Source organism: Dendroctonus ponderosae, unplaced genomic scaffold (genome assembly GCF_020466585.1).
Source record: "Dendroctonus ponderosae isolate FM_Combo_2020 unplaced genomic scaffold, Dpon_F_20191213v2 Dpon_F_20191213_7, whole genome shotgun sequence".
Lineage (NCBI taxonomy): Eukaryota > Metazoa > Arthropoda > Insecta > Coleoptera > Curculionidae > Dendroctonus > Dendroctonus ponderosae.
In genome coordinates, this window is record NW_026018916.1 from 13,136,817 (window position 1) to 13,157,744 (window position 20,928).

Genomic DNA, 20,928 nt, shown 5'->3' on the forward strand with positions numbered 1-20,928 from the left:
GTTTTATGTTTGAAAGCAGCTAGACGTGATGTTCCTAAATCAAAATCAATGTTTTGTTGTTGCGAAGATCATTTTAATAAAAGTACGCACAAAAAACTAATGATGATTCAGACAGAGTATGCCTTCGATCCTACTCTGTGTTGTGGTACAAAATCTTGTACAGTGCTATGGTGCACTGTACCATGTTATTCTCGTGATGCCCAAAATACAAATTTAAGAGTATAATTTACTTTTAAGGCAGCCATGTGCATAGGTTAGGTTAAGTTGAATAAGTGAAATTCCATATACATTATTTACTTAATTTAAACCAATACAGCTAAAAAAACCACACAACTAAAAACTATGCACAGAACCTAAACAATCCGCCATTTATATGACCAGAGACGTCACAACCAATAGAATATAATACCACAGATTAATGTTCAGTTTGTAGGATTTTTTTAAACAATGAAAACACCCTATTGCAACAATTTTTAACTAATCATTTTGTCCATGTCAAAATTTATTTTTGTCTCACCGAACATACTCATAATACGCTAATGGTGCCAAAATCAGAAAATGCCAATGAACAGAAAACGTAATTTTTTGTTAAAGCCAACATAACTGCAAAAAACGAAATGGTTAATTTTGCAGCGATGATTAACGCTCCTTAACGTTTCTCTCAGTAATATTGTCTGGCTTCATGCTGAATCCAGCAGGTGTCTTTAGAGAAGAATCGTGAAAGGAGAGACGATTGTATCGTATATCAAAATATTTGGATGTTTCAAAATTCGAAAAATTGTCAATTCCATTGACACTTGCACTACATCGAACAGATAATGGTCCTCGTTACACGCATTTGACCCAAGTTATAATAAATTATCACACAACTACTCCGTTTCGGGCAGAAAATAGCATACATTTGTGTGCAGTAATGTTTAAAATTGATTTGCTTCCGTTTTTTTTGCACACATGACACCCATTCTAAAGAGAGATGTGTGCTTGCTGATATTATTTTCATTCGTTTTGCTTGTTGTTATTCATTGTGCTTCATATAGACCTGTTCTGGTATTTTCTATTTTTACTTCTAGTACTAGGCTCAATGCAACTAAACGGTGCCTAACAATGCAAACACTTTTCGCAGATGTGTTGCCAATATCTGAAGCGTCTCGATTTATCGGATGAAAACAAATACTGCATATTCCATACGATTTTATGACCATATGCATGATTTACGGCAGGAATATTTGCATTCGTTGCTAATTGCTGCGATTGTCTGGTTTGTGCGTTGTCAGCACAAATTGTTGTAACCAGCTCTATTCAATTATCTTCGGTTGTAACAATGTCTATCGTTGGTTAATTAATTAACTGATTTATATGCAGATTAAACAGGAGCAAATTTTCTCAATTGTTCCAACAAAAAAAAAACAATATTTAATCACTATTTGGCTTGCCCCCCCATCATGACTTGTTTCAAATTTGAGTTACAAAGTCGATAGCGAAATGGTCAAGTCTCAATTACCCTGTGAACAATAATATACCGGACTAATATGGAATAGCTTGAAGTTTTTGAGACATCATCACATACCTTTTTTGCAAGTCCGATCTATAGCGTATTTTTCGTGATGTCAAGCGATTAAATACTTTGTGGACATTCTGACTATGGTATACTGGACCCTGCACCTCAATCCCCGTCTTTTACTAAAATACACGATATTTTTACAAAAATGCAGCACAACTTTCTGAAAATACTTTTTAAGGCACAGGCTTTCCCCAAAGTGTCGGCACTAAATTTACTATTAATCGAAACTAAATGATTATTTTATTATAAACTGAGACGTTGATACTCTAATCTACTTATGCAGTGAGTTTATCCAGTCACTATCCCACTTTTCACTGTGAGGGTCCGCAAATCGGGAACTTTTAACTACGGCCATAATTGGTTGCAGTGATTTCAGAAATCAGTTATTTATTGGAATGTATTCAGAACGTTGTAGATAAAACTGAAGTAGATTATAGACCATGTCTGGCCTTGAACGGAGGTCATATACAAAATTAGTGATTTTAGTGATTTTGTTTTTACTTATCTATTTGTTTTGAAATGTATGGTAACAATAAATGCTGTTCTCTATGTAGAGGTGCTCTTGATGATTTATTTTTGAAATTAGGAAAAACATTGACGTTTTCGTGTTTTATGTTTTTATTTGAAAAATAAAATAGGCCAGACAAAGTCAAATTAGAATTTTTAAAACATAATACATAAAAAACGGTCAGTACAAAACTAAATATATATCTATATTTTTGAAATCAGCAAAAAATTCAATCGATCTGTCTACAAATGTATAGGGTGTTTCATTAAAAAAGGGACATTATGTCAAATTTTGACAATTCCGTGTTTTAAATATTATTTTTAAATTTAAATATGTGAAATTAAACAACTTTTGTGTTGGTCACGTTCACATTTTTTTAAATAAACATATATAAACGTAAACAATAAACGATCTAGAGAGGGTGTCAACTTATGAGGAAACATCGTGTATCTCCAAAACTATTCGGCTATAGGTTAGTGCCAATTTCATACTTTTAATCGTGTCTATAACGTTAAGTTTTAATTTATTTCAACTTGTAAAACTGGATAATTGCAAATTGTTATTATTTAACTAATGAATCCAAAATATTAAATTATAATGTAATAAATAGTTATTAACGAATATTTAGAAGGTGTTTAGGCAGGCGCTGCTCGTTTATGATATCAAATATATCAATATTAATATCAAATGTATGTAGGTCGATCAAAAATATATAATTTCAATATACACGGTGTGCGGAAAATGCGTTAGGGAATTTTTAAGGGTGATTCTAAATGCTAAAATAATGGGTAGAAAGTCATCTAACACCAATTGGAAATATGAATATTTTCCTAGTTACAGCACATCAAACAACTTTTTTTCTTTTTATTTGCTATTCTAAACACTTCTTCCCGAATTAAATTGAAAATTGTTACAAAATTTTATTAAAGTAATATTTAGCTTTCTGATCAAAAATTGTGTTTCCATTTTTTTCCACTAATTTTTGTGGAATAAATGTAAATAACATGACCTGTAAACTAAAAACACATGTTTCATACAGTTCTATGATGCAAGTCAAACAGTTTTTGTACCGTTCAACCAACTTTTGCAAAGTGTATAGTGTAGGAGTGGAAAAAGAAACAAACTCAGATTCATAATTCAAATGAAATTGTCCTGCAAAATGTGTAATAAAGTATGCGTCTAGGTACTCTCCATCTGCCATATGCCAAGCTCTTTAATTTTAATATGCATATGTTAATAGGTTTTCCATACATGAGGTATTAATTTCGATAAGCGTTATTACCACTCCTTCACGCAAGTTCCCATCCATCTAAACATTAATGAAATTAACTACACAAAATAATAATCGTCCGGTGCTACTGCCGAGGAACCAGTTCTACATATTATATTTTCTTATGTATTATGGGAATTTCCGATAATCGTGGATATAAATCTCCTAAGAAGTTTGCAACTATTTCATATATCCTTTGTAAAATATCTCAACACGGATTACTGAAAACGCGTTATAAGAATGGTAATTTCGGCATTCTGTCACGAATTAGTCTAATCGAAGACACATATTTTGCAGCAGTGGGTATTCAAGTACTGGAAGGTATCAGCTTTAACACAATCGAACCGCTGTTGTTTGGGGTATTTCAAGCATCCACTCCCCAAGGACCTCTAGCATGACGCGGAATGAAAAAGTACTTTTCCTTTTATAGGGAAATGATAAAAACACGTGCAAGTGGTCGTCGATACAAGCGGCAGATAAAGAAATAAATATTGCTGTTAGTATAATTGCCTTTTATAATACTTCTCATTGTTCGTTTGTATAATAACTTAGATTTTATATTCCGGATTAACAAGTGTCAGTCCTACGAAAAAAATGTGAAATTATACCAAGAACTTTAAAGGTCATTTAATAAAAGACCACTGTCTATTGCTACGGAGAGTTTATAGATTTTTAGAGGAACTTTTTATGTGATTTTCATGTGTTCGACATCATATGTTCATTTCTCGGAACTGAATGTTTCAAATCAAATAACGCACGGTAACATCATAAACAAATTTTTAAATTGCATGCTTCGTAAAATATTTTTGTGATGTAACTTAAGGAACTATTGGAATCGCTCGGGAATGGTGTTATATGGGTGGAAAAAGATGGTGCCAGCTTAAAAAGGTGCTCTATTTGCGTGAAAATTGCGTTTTTCTTCCGAAACATTCCCCGGTAAGAATGCATTTTGGCGCAAAAATGTATACTTTTGTTCGTTGCTATTATATTTGTTCTTTCCTCGGTTTCAGAGAAATGTATACTTTGTGCGGTTTTGAAGACAGCCGAGCATAAAAAGAATCTAATGTTTCCCAATTATTGGTTTGTTTTGAATTTTAAATCTGATGATGGGTTGTCTCGCCGAAACGTAATATGAAATAAACGATATGAACATTTTTATCTCACATTTTGACTGAAAGCCAGGAGAGAAAAAAATATATAATAGTAACGATTACACGTAGTCAGGAAAATAAATCAAAATTTGTTCGTTTTGAAATTTTCTATAATTATTCGCTTTAAAATGCTCGAAAGTGCAAAAGAGTAGGAAAAAAACAAGTAATTTTTAATTACTTATTTAACAATGAAAAAATAACCCAATCAACCCATACATTCAGAGAAAAGTACTCGACTGCAAAACAAAAGGAAAGCCGTAAGGCTGATTAAGATCGGACGAACCGTTTTTGCATAATACAATTATTAATAAACGCACCTCAAAAAAAATTCCAAATTTAACTATTTTTCATATATGTATTTATTTATTTATATATCAGCTTCTACAGCACTGATTTTGACCATTTTTTTTTAAATTGAGGTTTTTTAAACGAGATCTTTTCATAGTCTCATTAATCAATTTTAAAAATAAAGAATCGGTGGTCAATTCTCATAATCAATCATTCTTAAATGTTGCTAAAAATTAGTGCTAATCATAATATCCTTACGGAGCATACAGGGTGTCGCAATGAGGATGGTAAGCGGCTGTATCTTGGAAAGTTTGAGTTGTAGGTGATCGGAAAAAAAATTTGATAACAAACTTGAAGAAAAGAATTTGCTGGAAATTATTTTGAAATTTCTCAGGTTCCCACTAGATGGCGTAATTGTAAACGATATTTTAGAAAGTCGATTTTATATAGAGATTGTCTCTATAAGTGAAAGATCTAGTAAGTTCAGCCAAAAGATCATAAAAAACCGTACTACTTTCCTTATGAACTTTTTTCCTAACTTGTCAAATAAAGGGTGGGGGGAGAGTCAAACCGCTTAATTCAAAGAAACCCGAAAAGAAACTCCGAAACGGCTTGACCGATTTCAAAGTTTTTACTATCAATTGAAAGCGCAATAAAAACTCTACAATACCTATGTGATATAACAACAATCTTTCACATTTTCGAAAAATCCGCTGTTCGAAAAAATGTATTTGTTTTAATTTTTCACAAAAATTTCAAATGTTACCATCAAATTATTTTGTACGCATTCGAAAGCAAAGGAAAAAATGAACCAAACCGCCAAGAACCGCATCTTAAAATAATTTCTGGAATCGATTTATTAGTTGAAAATAATAAAGGTTGCTTAATTCAAATAATTAAAGTAGGAGTTGTCCCTATAAGTGAGACATTTAGTAAGTTTGAAAATAGTGGGAAAAATAAAACATTTTTTTTCTTCCAAAGCCTACTTTAATTATTTGAATTAGGCAATCTTTATAATTTTCAAGTATTAAATCGATTCCAGACGTTATTTTAAGATGCGGTTTTTGCAATTTTTCCTTGTGCTTTCGAATGAGTGTAAAATAACTTGATGGAGGTATTTGAAATTTTTGTGAAAAATTAAAACAAAGAAATTCTTTCGAACAGTGGAGTTTTCGAAAATGATTAAGATTGCTTTTATATCACATTTTGTAGAGTTTTTATTGCTCTTTCAATTGATAGCAAAAACGTTGAAATTGGTCAAACCGTTCCGGAGTTACAGGTTTCTTAGTATTAAGCGGTTTGACCCTCCCGTTAAGAAAAAAGTTCATAAGGAAATTGACACAGTTTTTATGGCTTTTTGTCTAAACTTACGAGATATTTCACTAATCGGGTCAATTTCTGTATTAAATTGACTTTTTAAAATACCGTTTGCAATTACGCCATCTGGTGGTCATCTGATAAATTTCAAAATAATTTCATGCAAATTCTTTTCATCAAGTTTGTTATCAAATTTTGTTTTCCGATCACTCTACAACACATACTTTCCAAGATACATCCGCTTACGATCCTTATTGCGACACCCTGTATATTGTTCAATGTAAATTAGTATTAAATTGAATAATTAATGCGTAATATTGCTATAAATTAATTTATATGTTATGTAATGCATATAGTACTTTGGATAACAGGAGATAAGTCATAAATAATCGTAAAATATTGACAATTTAATTTATACACATAATTTACAGAATTTATTTATAATATAAAGTCATTTAAATTAATAGATTTTTGTCAAAAGCAACAATTTTCGAACTTTTTAATACCGCTCAAAAAGTTATTAACAATTAGAAATTGGTTAAAATAGCAATTGTATATGATAGTGTAGGGGTCCAAGAAGATGTAAAAGCTGAGCCTGGCACAAAATTAAAGAAAGGTATTTTTTCAGGTACTTTATTTAACAAATGCATTATGCAAATACTGTCCCTTCTATCTTAATCGGGCTTGTGGCTCACGTTTTCTATTGCAGTCGAGTCCTTTTCTCTAAATGTTTGTCGTGATTGGGTCATTTTTTCATTGTTAAATAAGTAATTTAAAATTACTTTGTTTTCACTTACTTTTTTGCACTTGCGAGCATTTTAAACCGAACATTTCAAATATACGGATATGGGAGCCACTCTATCTTATGGAAACTTTCATAGCGAACAAATTTATTAGGATACATTTTTTCTCCAAAATGCGGTTGTTTTCGGAAAACAAAACGATTTTGGCAGTTTTTTTCACTTTTTCTTTGCTTATGCAAATAGTACACCTTTTGAAGGGAACGCACATTAATACTTTCAATAAGTAGACTATTCCCGAGCCATTCAAATATTTATCTTAAATGCGACACGTTAGAGCCATGCCAATATGTAACCCTCCTGGCTTAGAAGGCATAGGACTCTTCATAGTACAATTATTCCATAAAAATCTAAACGAAATAAATAAAACATTTCTCTCACTTTAAGAAGCAAATACATAGTTGAAACATTTTGATAAGCGCTTCTTCAGATTATTATTCAGACTCTATCGATTCGAGATAATTACTAGTTCTTATTAAGATACTGAAAGGCGATGGATAATTTTACCATATTCTAATGGTCAAACACCTTAGTGTTCTAAGAATTACATTCAGAGCAGCATAAAACGATCTATTTAATTAGTACCCCGTGGCAGGTCTAGTACAAAAGTGCGCGTATAGGATTTAAGTATTATATGTAATTTTATTACTTTCATAACTGAGCTACTCTATTTTATGTGGTGAGGCAGCCACATACTGCGTTGGTTTCATGGTAAAATGGTAAAAAGAATGGTAAAACTTTATTTACGTGACTGTGCATTTTGCCATTATATCAAGAGCAATAAATTCCTTATGCTTATGGCAGCAGGACAAGAAAATCAATTCTAAGATGAACATCTCGGACAAACGTATATTGAAAACGGCTTGGTTTTTTAGATACACGGTGGAAAACGTAAAAAGTAAACATTTCATATATTTTTCAATAATTCGCGCAAATCTGGAGACACTGTAATAAAACTCATTCCATTCGAAGAGTTTCGCACCACATCTAGTCATGTACAAGTTTTTGGCACATTTACGAAGCTACTAATAATTAATTTTTAAACAATAATACATTTTTTGTGCCTACCCGTATCAAGTTTGATTTTATAGTCGTCAATCAATATTGAAGTAATGAAGGTTCTAGTTCGCTTCGAAGTCGCTAACAATAACCGCTTTCGGGATTTTTACAAAAAAAAACTTAAATTAAATAATGTTGGTTTTCTAATGTACATTTTCAATTATTGTATCTAAAGATTTGCGTTAATTATGAAAAAACAACTAATAAAACGTTAACTTTCTCATCCTCTATCTCACAGGCGAAGCCGTTTTCAATAGATGTTTGCATGATATTTTCGTCTTAAAATTGGATTTTCTTTCAACTGTTAAATTCCTGCTACTCAACAGGAAAAGAGCACTGTAAAGTCATTTTATTTTAATTATTGTGAAAATTGCAGCGATGCATTATTTGTAGACCATGGAAAAATTAGCATGTAATTTGCATTCTGCAGCAGACCTACTTTAGATTGCGATTGAGCCAATAACTTCGCTAACAACGAGTACAGTTACAATGAATCGTTTTTCCTCTTCGGCTGAAAATTATTTTACGCAATACTGATTTTTCGTCCAAAGTTTTAACTCCAAATTTCGCTGATTTTTCGCGAATCACGCAGTGGTGAATTTTTGTTACTCTGTTCTAATCTAGAACTTCTAAATTTATGCTCAGATACTCTGCGTACAACGCTAGTTCGGCATAAATATAGGTATATTGACTAATTTTTAATATTCCGCGGTTATAAATGTTCAGAATTTTTTGCAAACATCTTTAATTTGATCTGTTATATGATTTTTTAACTTAGGAAATACGTTGAATAGATGCAAATAGGTATGGTTGAAAATTCCAGTATGTGTAATATAATGTATTGTGATAATTATGAAAATAAATTATATTTAATTACATAATACTTTTTAACAGCAGACTTTTAAAGCAAAAATATTCCATAGGTTAATTTCATATTTTGTTATTTGACGTGCTTAATTAAATTAAATTTCAAGAAAAAACTCGAAAATCGAAATTGTTGATATTATTTCTGTTAATTTTTTGAAGATCGTTTTTGATATCCTTGAAAAAATCCCAGAAGTTTGGCTCGAATATTTTATTTTTGCTGTCCTTCGGGTAATTTTCAAATCTTGCTGAGTTTTGCTATTGCTGAATTCAGAATTACCCTAAAGGATCCTTACTCTTGCAAAACAATAATTTTAAATGTGACTAATATTTTTTTTGTTTTTTTCTTGAACTGTAGCCAATGTCTGCATTTGAGCGTTGGAATTCTAATCAGGAGTTCTTAAAAAAAATAATTTATGACTTTTTTTAGGTTCTAGATTACGAAAATCAGTTCTTCCAAAAATTGCTATCATAAACTTTATCATGGTATTGCGAAAATATGTAATAACAAAAACGTACGAACACCAGATATTCCAATTAAATATAAGTTTTTAAAAATACCTTTGATTGATCTGTGAAAATCGGAGCTGGATTTCGGCAGAAGTTGTCTTCACTTCACTTTAGCACCAGGAAATTGCAGATCTGGCTGGCAGGTACTGCCGACAATTAACTGGTGATTTATCGATTAAAGTTACAGACCTCAACACTGGCACTAACTACAGTATTATCATTAAGTGCAACGGCTCACTGCCCTTGGCCTTGAGATTTATAGAAGTGCTCTTGGTGAACTTGAGAGAGTACTTTGGATAAGTCTGACCGCGGTTACCGCCACACGAAGAATGTTATCCGCAAAGTCGGTACTCCTGCTTGTCGTCAGTACTTCTTGCAGGTTACAAGATCTCCGCGGAAGATCCGGAGAGTGGGGAATACTGCCTTTACGGTACGACATATTCACTGACGGTGGTATTATTGCAACATTACGACAGGTGGATGACGCTACCGGGGTGTGTCGCGCGGAACATTGCGTAAGGTACTGCCAAGGGCGAAGTGGTAACACATATATCATGGGCAAGGTTGTAGGCGTACATTGACTTTTATATATTGCGTGGATTATTCCTTGTGCAATTCCTTAATCTTCGGTGATGCCCTTTTAAAGTGGGACACTGTTTTTATTTCTACACTTTCTTAATGAAACGATGTAAATAATTAACAGGAATTTTATTATTAATTTGTTCTAGAGCATTATTTACATGCAATTTTAGCTTATCATTGCAAATTATACATATGTAAATATATTAAAACGTATTTCATTGGTGCCTTCTGAACAATTTTATATGCTTTCTGACAAAACGCACGAAACATATTTTTAACCAGTTTATTGATTCCCCATCGGAATTCTTTACTCTTTTGAAACTTGCGTCTTCTAATAATTTTGTTGATATAAAAGCTTTCTGTCTCATATCGTTTAGAATAAAGTTATTACCTTTCAACACTTAAAAAAAAATATTAATTATTTTAAAATGTTTTTATTAACATGCACTTTTTAGGTTCATTTAGGTGCTTTTGATAACGATAGCAGAAAATAGCTATCGAAACGTCAAGGTAATTTTTCAAATTAATTTCTTTATTAATTGGAAGTGTGTCGCAGGACACCCTCTAGGTGATAGTTCTTGATTACTTTTTGATAAATAATTCGTTTTTATTGGCGAAATAGGAGCACTATTTACGAATCTGTAATAAAAAACGTTAGAAAATTCTGTCTTTTTTTAAGACAAAAATTTTTGATGCGAAATACCCAACAAGAAGTTTGTAAACAAATTAATCCGCCTCAACAATATAGAACTTATCTATTTTTTAAATTCTTGGGAAACAAAGAGTATTTTTTTTTAAACGATATTTCTACCACGTCAGTATCTTTTATTTGGTAAAAAAAATTGTCCTGATATTAAAAATCAGTTATCTATGATTTCCACACAATTTCCCAAACTTTTGACACTTTTTCACCACATTAAAGCTACTTTAATGTTTCTATTTTGCCCGCCGCACATGTCACTGTAAGCTATAATGTGTCGTGTATAACCACTTCTTGAATTTTTAACATGTTTTAGGGTGCATGAAGCAATTTCTTGAACGCCTCTCAATGCAGTAGTTTCTTCTCACTATCGTTATGAAAATTGAGAAAACTCAACTTTAGTCCATATACATTGTAATATGCCACTGAGGTATTCGAACGGTTTTGTTTGGTGCGGTGTTTTATGCAGGAGAGTCTGCTTTACAGTGCAGGAGAGCTTGAAACTTAACATTTTCAGAATTTTTTTTTGAGAATTTGTGAAGTTCAACCTTTTGTCTTGCTTTGTTTTGTGCAACTTTTAATGCACAAGTTGATTCCTGCCGAACCTGTATGGGGAAGTTTTGGTCGTTGCAGTGTTTTATGCAGGAGAGCCTGCTTTACAGTGCAGGAGAGCTTGAACCTTGCAGCATTTTCACAATTTTTTTTTGTGAATTTTTGAAGTTTAACCCGTTATATTGCTTTGTTTTGTGCAACTTTTAACGCACAAGTTGATTCCTGCCGAACCTGTAAGGAAAATGTTGGTCGTTGCAGTGTTTTCTGCAGAAGAGTCTGCTTTACAGTGCAGGAGAGCTTAAAACTTAACATTTTCAGAATTTTTTTTGTGAATTTTTGAAGTTCAACCCCTTGTCTTGCTTTGTTTTGTGCAACTTTTAACGCACAGGTTGATTCTTGCCGAACGTGTAGGGGTAAGTTTTGGTCGTTGCAGTGTTTTATGGAGGAGAGTCTGCTTTACAATGCAGGAGAGCTTGAAACTTGCAGCATTTTCAGAATTTTCCGTCGTCCCGTTTTCTTGCCGCGTTTTGCGCAATTTTTAACGCGCAAATTGATTCCTGCCCAACCGGTACGAGAAACGTTTTGGTCTTTGCAATGTTTTATATGCTCTTCATACGATACAAACGCTAATCTTCACGCAAAACTTGCTCTTCACACGACTCTAAAAACTTAGAAACAAATCGACAATAAAGTTCTTGTTACTTCAATCCATTTGCCTCTTTGTAGATAATTGGAATCGCCGCAGATCAAGTCGTCGGGTTTTAAAACGTAATAGAAAATTACCATAAATTGGGTTGAGAGTGATAAAAACTTTGATGTCGATTTGCTCCTAAACGAAAAGGTTTTTCAAGTTGTGTAAAGAACACATTTTTTGTCTAGTATTTTCCAATATTTAAAATCGCATATTACTTTTTTATTACCTGTTTTGCCAAAAGAAATATGCGATAAATTAAATTTGGGATTTCAGGTAAAGTGCCATCTCGTGGTACAGTAGAGAAACAATTTTTATCCAAAAGCTAAATATTACTAAGATAAATCGTTCTACCAATTTTGGATTTGATCCGCAAAGAAGTGCTCAAAATAGATTAAAAAAAAATTGATGAGCTTTCAGATTTCGAATTTTTGTTACATTACCTGCTGTATTATTTTCCAATATAGTGCACCCTTCAAAATTTCCCAACACATTTTCCGAACACGCTGTGTAATCTATCCGACCAGACCACAGAGTATAAAATTCTTCCATCTTTTTGGGGCTCCTGTGTGATTAAGCACTTGTCTAGCTAGTGGATGTTAATGAACTAAGGCTGTGCTTAGCACTACTGTGATAACTAGCACTGGAATGTACCATCACTTTTTTCACAGATGACATGTTTATGTTGTTTTGTGTAGTACGATCTGGTTTTTCACGTAGTATGAAACGTTTACAATACGGTTTAGTACGTTTTTTTGGAACCTCCGCAAAAACAGGGCCGAGCCATTCTCTCTTAGTGAAGATGTCGAGTTTGCTGCACATATGCTCAAATTTTATTTAAACATTGTGTAGCTAGACATACGGCTGGAGATCTTATAAATTTTATTCAAACCCAGCGTACCCTTTCCCCCTCTCACGTCACACACCTCATATAATCCTTTCCCATTCTTACTACTGGACCAGAGCCTCTGCCACTCGTCCATGACCCAGGACCGCATCCGACTTTTGACCTGCCTTTTAGTTATTTGTGCCGGGGCCTCCACCACGGGTGTACCCCAGAGCGCACAGACCCGCATACCACCATCCCTCATCGCATGCAACGCCCTCTGTACCCTAACAGCTTCCGCAGACCGTGATCCATAACCATTAATTGCAAGCAAGGCATAACTAGAGTCCGTCCACACTACCGCACAATCACCCCTTATGCAATAAGACCTCAAATTCATCAGGGCCTTTCGAATTGCTGCGATATTTATGTCATTCACACTCTTACCACCCCATTCAACCCATTCATCACCAACCCTCTCCCACTCGCTCCCGCCCACACACCACACACCACTAGCCCCTTTCTCACCTGCATCACACCACGCATTCCAAACGGTATTCTTTCCTTGAATCGTCTCTCCTTTTGCAGCATTTTGCAGCCGCTTATGCGGAGGGACCTGCTCCGACTTTCTCGCCATTCCAACATTTACTCTCCATCCGTACTCACTATAAAATCTATGCCTGCCCAAGCCCAAGCAGTCCAGCCACACCGGGGGTGACCCGTACACGACCTGCAAGGCCTTCGTAGAAGTCGTCCTATACGCCCTTCCCATTCCAAGAAGTAGAAGCCTATGGGCTCTTCCAGCTGCTTCTTAACTTGGGAGTCGGACGTCTTGCCCCCCCTATTTCAGACGCATACAAGATTGCAGTCTTCACCACTCTCTCATAAATCATCCACACCACATTATTCGCCGCCAGTCCTCTCTTCTCATAATCTGCAGGATGTTGCACTTCGCAGTGGAAAGTACGCCATTCTCAGACACTCCCCATACCATGTTTTTCACACCTTTCTCTCTCACCCGACACACAAACTTCCAAAAACTCATCGACGTACCATCCGCCCCTGTAGCCTTGTTATTCATCATCCGCCGCACCGCTTTACTAAACTCCTCGTCTCCCAATTTATCACACCCATCCATCCTCCTCCCCCAATATTCATCCAAACCTTCCCGCTCATTCCTCTTACTCACACTCAGCTCTGGTTGGTACTGGAAGTACCATCCCCCCTGCAACTGCAGGAATTTACCGGATTCCATGCTTCTGTGGAAGCGTCTACATAGGAACTCCAAAGAGATCGGTTGCGACAAGAATAGAAGAACACCGACGGAATTGTAAATTGGGACATGTGGAACAGTCGGCAGTGGCGGAACACGCCCTCAGCGATGGAACACACAACATCTATTTCGGAGAGGCACAGGTCCTGGCCACAACAACAGGGTATCGCCTCCGACTAATACGAGAAGCCATTGAAATCTACAAACAGGACGACAATTTCGACAGGAAAGAAGAGACAATGGCGCTAAGCAGGGCATTGTTTCCAGCAGTCATCAGCGCAAAAACAGCAAGAAAAAATGTAATTTTTAGTCTCCAGATCTTCGATTTAGGACATTGCTCGTTGAGCCAGTTTTCTTTAGCCATTCCAATTTTATTCTTTATTTCACGATTGATCGGTGGTATTCCGATTGCTCTTTCTTCAAGCGTCTCGTCCATTAAATAAAGAATATCACCAGTCATCCAAGCTTTCTTTTTAATTTCTGTGTGGTTTGAAGATAATTTTGAGTTAGCGTTTGGTTTGTAAAGGCCTCTTTGATGTTAGTCTAAACAGTCCCTGCCTCAGAATTCTCCCCGACTTTTGCAATACCCAATCCATGTCCACTAACTATGCCTTCTCTCGCACCGCTATCAATCTTTGCATTAAAATCACCAAAATAATGGTAATTTCTGACCTTTTAATGCCTCAACTTACTTATTTTAAAAGTAACACACAGGGTGATCCAAAATTGGCGTCATTCCTCTGGAGGTGTTGTCTGGGGGTGTCTTGGCAGTACCGAAAAAATAGGAAAAAAAATTAATTGTTAATAAAAGCTCAGATATTTGGAAGAAAACTAAATCAGATGGATGGCAACAATGTTTTTCAAGGTAATCTGCTTAATGAACATTTCGTAAATACCTGTTCCTTCGTACATATTAAAAACTCCGGTAACCATGGATAAACATGAATATTCATTTCTAAACACCCCCAGAGGAATGACGCCGATTTTGAATCACCCTGTAAATGCTTCAGCAATATGACTTTTATAATGATGTAGCTTTACAGAAACAAAAATGTATACCAAGTACCAGTAAAAAAATTGCCGAAAAACGTAATTTTGTTGAGAATTACATCCCGATACAAGCGTTTTTTAGTTGTTCGCTTTTTAGCACGACGGATATGAATGGATTTTGGTCGTTATATACCCACAAAACCTTCAGCATAATTCTGTGCTTGAAAACAATTGATATCGCCGGAAACTTTGGCAATGTCACGCAAGCAACTCGACTTCCCAAATGTACCGCTACTCGAACAAACAAGACATTCTTGTATTTTCGTTACTGTAATGATTTCGATCCCGTTGTCCTGCAATCACGCATTTCCTTTTATCATAAAATAATTACCCCTTTATTAAAATTTCACGTTTTGTTACAAAGCTTGCCAAAAATTTAACGGGTATTTTAGAAATTGTATCTTTAAAATGTTTGTTTAGGTAACAATTCGTTTATTTCTAGGTACCGGCATTTCTATAAATAAAACAGAATGACTAGAGCAAATAAGCTCTACTGAAATACATTCATTTCCAGCGTGTCTAAATTACAGTTCAATACTCAAATTGAATGCACTGAAAACGATTAAATCCGAAAAATTATGTACGTTTTTGTTGCATTTGTTGGCAGTAGTCTTAGAATAACAATCTAACTTGCAACAGCAATTTTGACTAAAAAATTATGAGATCTGACAATAGAGAATGCGCTTTTGTCAGAATTAATTGCATGGTATAACACATACTTAATATGCAATTCGCTCTACGATTCAGTCAATTTGACGTCAAAGGTTTCTTAATAACCTTTTCGTGCTATCAGTTCCACATCGTCCTGTCGATAGGTGACTTAGAATAATAATGCAATCGCATCATCGATAAAGAATTATTTTTATCTTGATAATATTGCTAAATGCAAACCAAATTTACATCGAAGTTGGACAAAAATAAATATTGTTTAAACTAAATCCTGGAACATTCATTTAGTTTTTGCGTAAAATCGTAAAACCAATTAAAAATTGTTGACTGATTGATATATTCCAGTATAAGAAAATCAAACACGAATGGACCTTGTGTTACTTTGATAATTGAAAGAGATATTGAATGACACAAACAAGAGTAAGGAAAATGACAAGTGCTTTTTACTAACGCGATTTGGTTAGCGAAAACTTAATTAGAGCAGGTAATTTAAGAAATTTTTACTAAATTGCTGTATTTAATGCACATTAAGAAATGCACCAAACGTAAATTTTCAGAAAACTGATGCTTTTAAGTAGTACGTTTTATATAAATAGTTATGACATTCAGAAATCTGGTCATGAATTAATTATGTAGTCACCAGATAAGTGTAGTTCTGTTATAAATTATGCACCTTGATTTTCAGTAATAATGGTAGGAAGACTTGGAAATATACAGGGTTTCCTACCCGGAACCACCGCTATCGATATATGGCAGACCATAACTAGCGGAAACTTGAAATTTGTACAGTATGATATAAGAAAAATGTAATACTATACAGGGTGATTAAAAATTGGCGTCATTCCTTTTAAGGGTATATAGGGGCCCACTTAGAGAGTACGAGAAAAATATGGAAATTTTTTTTTTTGAAAACTTCAAGGAGATAAAATACGAATGGAAGTTGCAGATCGAATTTCAACTTTGTTATTAAGCATTATTTTGATCCCACGTTTGCATTCGAAAGGAAAAACGTGCAAGCATTCGAAAATGAAAATTACGATATTTTTGTCAAATTATGAAAATTTCTTATATAAAAAAGTAGTCTTCTACCATTTTTTGATGAAAAGTCAAAGCGGCAATGATGTTTTATTGTCGTTAACAGATGGTTACAGGTAGACAGCCTTTGTCAATAATAAGAAGCCTTTGTCACAACACTTGTCACTTGTGTTTTAACAACAGAATTGTATTTTATTTGATCAATAATATTGGTTGATAACCTTTAACCGGTGGTTTTGGATGACAGTTGTGACCTATTTAGGTATATCAGTCATTTGCCCAAAAAGATGGCAGCACTCGGGGAGCTGTTTTGTCGCAGCACTGACCGCAAGGTGACACTGTTATCCTAATCTCAACGCATGTTATGGTCTCTCTTATTTTGTTTGCTTCATGTTTATCCATGGTTACCGTAGTTTTTAACAATTACGAATGAACAGGTATTTACGTAATGCTAATTAGGCAGATTACCTTGAAAAACATTTTTGCCATCCTTCTGATCTAGTTTTTTGCAAATATCTGAGTTTTAATAACATTTAATTTTTGTTACTATTTTTTCTGTACTCCTGGTACACGCCCAGACAGCACCTCCAGAGGAATGACGCCAATTTTGAATCACCCTGTATATCGCATCAATAAATCGGAGCTACTTGAAAGCAGGACAATTACCCAACACATTTTCAATTATATCAAATAACAATTGCTTAAACTACCGTTGCCAACAGAAAGTACTAAAGTTTGCTTTGAAGAACCAACTGCACGAGCACTTTAAATATTGACACGCGGAAAAACAGAGTTGGTGCCCGATGAAAGTAAATATTCAAATATTTGCCGCGCATTCTATGTATCACCGTGCTGAATAAATACTACAAATTCTAAAATTGCTACCAGGGTCAAGATTCCCAGACAACTAGTTCTATAAAAATATTTTACAGTAATAACCTCAATTTTTAATCGATAGTGACAAAGAATAACATAGCTGAGGAATTTTATAGCCGATTTTTATGAGCAATGATTTTAGTTAATAAACACATGTAGTAAATACGATTTTTGTATTTACTGTAAATCAGATTTATTTATGTTCTATTCGCGTAAGACACATTTTCTCTGGTCGCTTTATTATTATACAGGGTGGTTTTTTAGTGCGAGGGAATCCATTATTTCCGTTGGTGTTGACTTTTCGAAAAATAGTTTCATATAAAAGTTGTTGACGCACAAGGTGCGCACATTTAAAAAATATATTATATGATACAGAGTGTCTCAGAAAACCGAAGCAAGATCAAAGTGTATTTTTTCAAATCGAACTACCCATTTTTCATTAGCTCACGGAATGCAGCTTGAAACGCTGCATATGCACCGTAAATTGTTTTTTCTTACTTGCGACGTTGGCAGATTATCGCCATTTGATTAAAATTTTGGTTAAAATCATGGTATCTAAAAATCCATTGTAGAAGCAAAAAAAGCAGTAAAAGGTACAAAAAATACGTCTTTCCAATCACCACAGATCCGTTGAGAATTCCGTTGAACCAAAATGTTACCCCGATATACCGATATACCAAAAAACATTATTTTTCTATTATATACGAATCCTCTAAAACCGTACTTATTTTTTTAACGATTTTCAAATAAATCGGAATCAGGCATAATGGCAGTTGCAATATCATCAATCATCAAATCATATCAGTTTTTTTTTAGTTTTAACATTGTTTGTATAATCTTTAACACATAAAGCAACACAAAGCCCTGACTGAGTGTTTTAAAATATTATAATCAGTTCCGAAACATATGGCATGCGGTGTGGAAATTAGTGCCTTCTGATTTCTATTTTCTTTTCCCAGTCATCAAAAATCGACGATGTTTTGCTCCAATATATTATATGTATATACAGGGCGTATCACGACGATGGGCCTCTCCATATATAGAGAGGTACTCGCAATTCGAGTTTGAAAATTTGTAAATCGGAGATGTTCGATTTGATCCATTTTTCTAAAATAATAACTGCCACTCAACTTTATTATTTCAAATAGAATTTATTTTTATATAAATTTTTGAATTCTACGTTAAATTCGAAACTTCTATGTATCATATTTTTTGTTTTTTTTTCACCCCACTCTCCCTTAACGAGTTCCATCTCTTGCGGTTTTTGGAAAAATCCATCATTGTCCTTTCCATGCACCTCTTTGTGTTGTTTTCAATTTTTGTATTGTATTTTTTGTAAGGGTCCCTGTCTGCGCTCCATATGTTAATACTGGTAATATAAACTGGTCGAACATTTGTGGGTGTATTCATTGAGGGATCTTTTGATGTTTAGTATCCTTGAGCGTTTGCCGAAAGCTGCCCAGCTTAGACATCTTCTTCGTTCTATTTCGGTATCTTCATGTCCTTTTCCTAGTTGTATTTTTTGTCCAAGGTATATGTATTTTGACTGTCTATACTTATGATCCTCTCTTCTTCCGGGATCATGATTTTAGTTTTCTGGATGTTCATTTTTAATGCCGCATTTTTGTAATTTCTTTTGCAAATCTATTATCATATAACCCAGATTTCACAAAACGTCTCTAAGACGTCTTCTTTATGCCGTTATTACGTCTGAACGTCGTATGCCTCTTTAAGATGTATTTAAGACATCTTAAAGATATCTACTACAAGACGTCTTGTAAATGCCTGGCATAAGAGGTCTTTAAGACGACTTTTAAATATCTACTACAAGACGTCAGGTACATCCGATATTAGCAAGTTATTTCTAGGAATAAAGACATTGTAGAAATGATAGGAATATACCATGGTATATGGCAATCAGAAGCCACAACACGCCAATGCATTTTTGTGCGACTTTGTGCACGATGCAACTGAAGTTATCAATAAATGTTTCTTGTATCAAAATCAACATTTTGCAGTATATATCAAAGCAATTATTTGTGACGCTCCTGCAAAATCATATGTAAAATATATTAAAGGTCATTCTGACTATTCTTCCTGTTCAAAATGTAATGTTGAAGGAAATTACTCTGGCAGGGTGTATTTTCCTGACATACCCGATTCCTTCCGATAAAAAACTGATGAGATACTGGGGAGTCAATTTTAGAAAAACTACCCAAACTTGACTTGATCAAATTTTTTCCTTTAGACTATATGCACTTGGCTTTCTTGGGTGTTACTAAAAAACTCGTGTTATTGTGGTGGTGTGGTAAACCTTCAACGAAAATATCTGCTAACAAAATAGCATGTATTTATTTGACAGGCAAAATACAAAAAAAAATATGAAATAAAAACATGTTATTTTATTTTACATTCCCAATAGGGAATTTTCCATAGAATATTCCTAACACCCTTGAAAACGTCTTTTAAGAAGGCATCCCTTTAAGACGTCTCTTCAAGACGTCTTTAAGACATCTCTTCAAGACGTCTTTAAGACATATCCTGAAGGACGTCAATATTTGTACCAACACACGTCTATAAGACGTCTTACATATCTGAATTAGACATCTTTAAGATGTCTTTGTGCTGTTTGGCAATATACCCTATACCTAAAGCTTGCAGTTTATGAGATTAAAATAATTTGAATTTATAAAAATGACCGCTTCAGAATAGACGAAAAACACGAAAATTTTCACCAACCAACCGGAGGTGATCGAAGAAAACCATTATTTTAGAAAAACTGCTCATATCGAAAAATTCCAATTACAAATTTTCATTTGCGGCTACTTGTTCTGTAAACGGTTAAAAGTCCATCGTTGTGACACAGCCTGTATAAATATATACAGTGAGTCTGCCTGAGCTTATTTGTACTTTTCACGCAACATTTTCGTTAAAAAAAACACCTATCAACCTACCAACATATTGCATAAACATAAACTTGATCCCAATCCAAATAATTAAAACTGTAATAATAATAACATAAATAATTAAATTCTATCGTTACTAAGACTTTGCATTGATAAAAAGGTTTTGCCAAAACATGTACCTAATAAAAATACGTATGTCAAATTCCAGACCGTTATGGTTGACATAGCAAAATATAGTTAAATAACTAGGCTACCTCCACTGACATAAATCTACCACTCTCTCAGACTATGAAGGCTTTCACGGCCGGTCAAATCACATATAGAAATGTTTTTCGGGCTTTGAAGCCGTGGTCCATTGGAATTTCTTCCTGACGTTTCGTCCACAACTGCGGTGGACATTATCAAAGGGGATGAGGCAGTGGGCGAAGTGATCTCCCGTG

General features: G+C 34.2%; 2 protein-coding genes across 4 annotated transcripts in view; one reads left to right on the top strand and one right to left on the bottom strand.

Annotated features, from left to right (window-relative positions):
- LOC109542360 overlaps positions 1-9,771 on the bottom strand; it is a 177,167-nt gene extending 167,396 nt beyond the window's left edge. For both annotated transcript variants that reach the window (XM_019911561.2, XM_048668355.1), the window contains exon 1: positions 9,380-9,771. The gene's annotated coding sequence lies outside the window, so the exon portion shown is untranslated. The remainder of the gene's footprint in view (positions 1-9,379) is intronic.
- The window catches only part of LOC109542356 (autophagy-related protein 16-1), a 609,070-nt gene that overhangs the window by 220,269 nt on the left and 367,873 nt on the right, over positions 1-20,928 (top strand). The gene's annotated exons all lie outside the window — the stretch shown is intronic.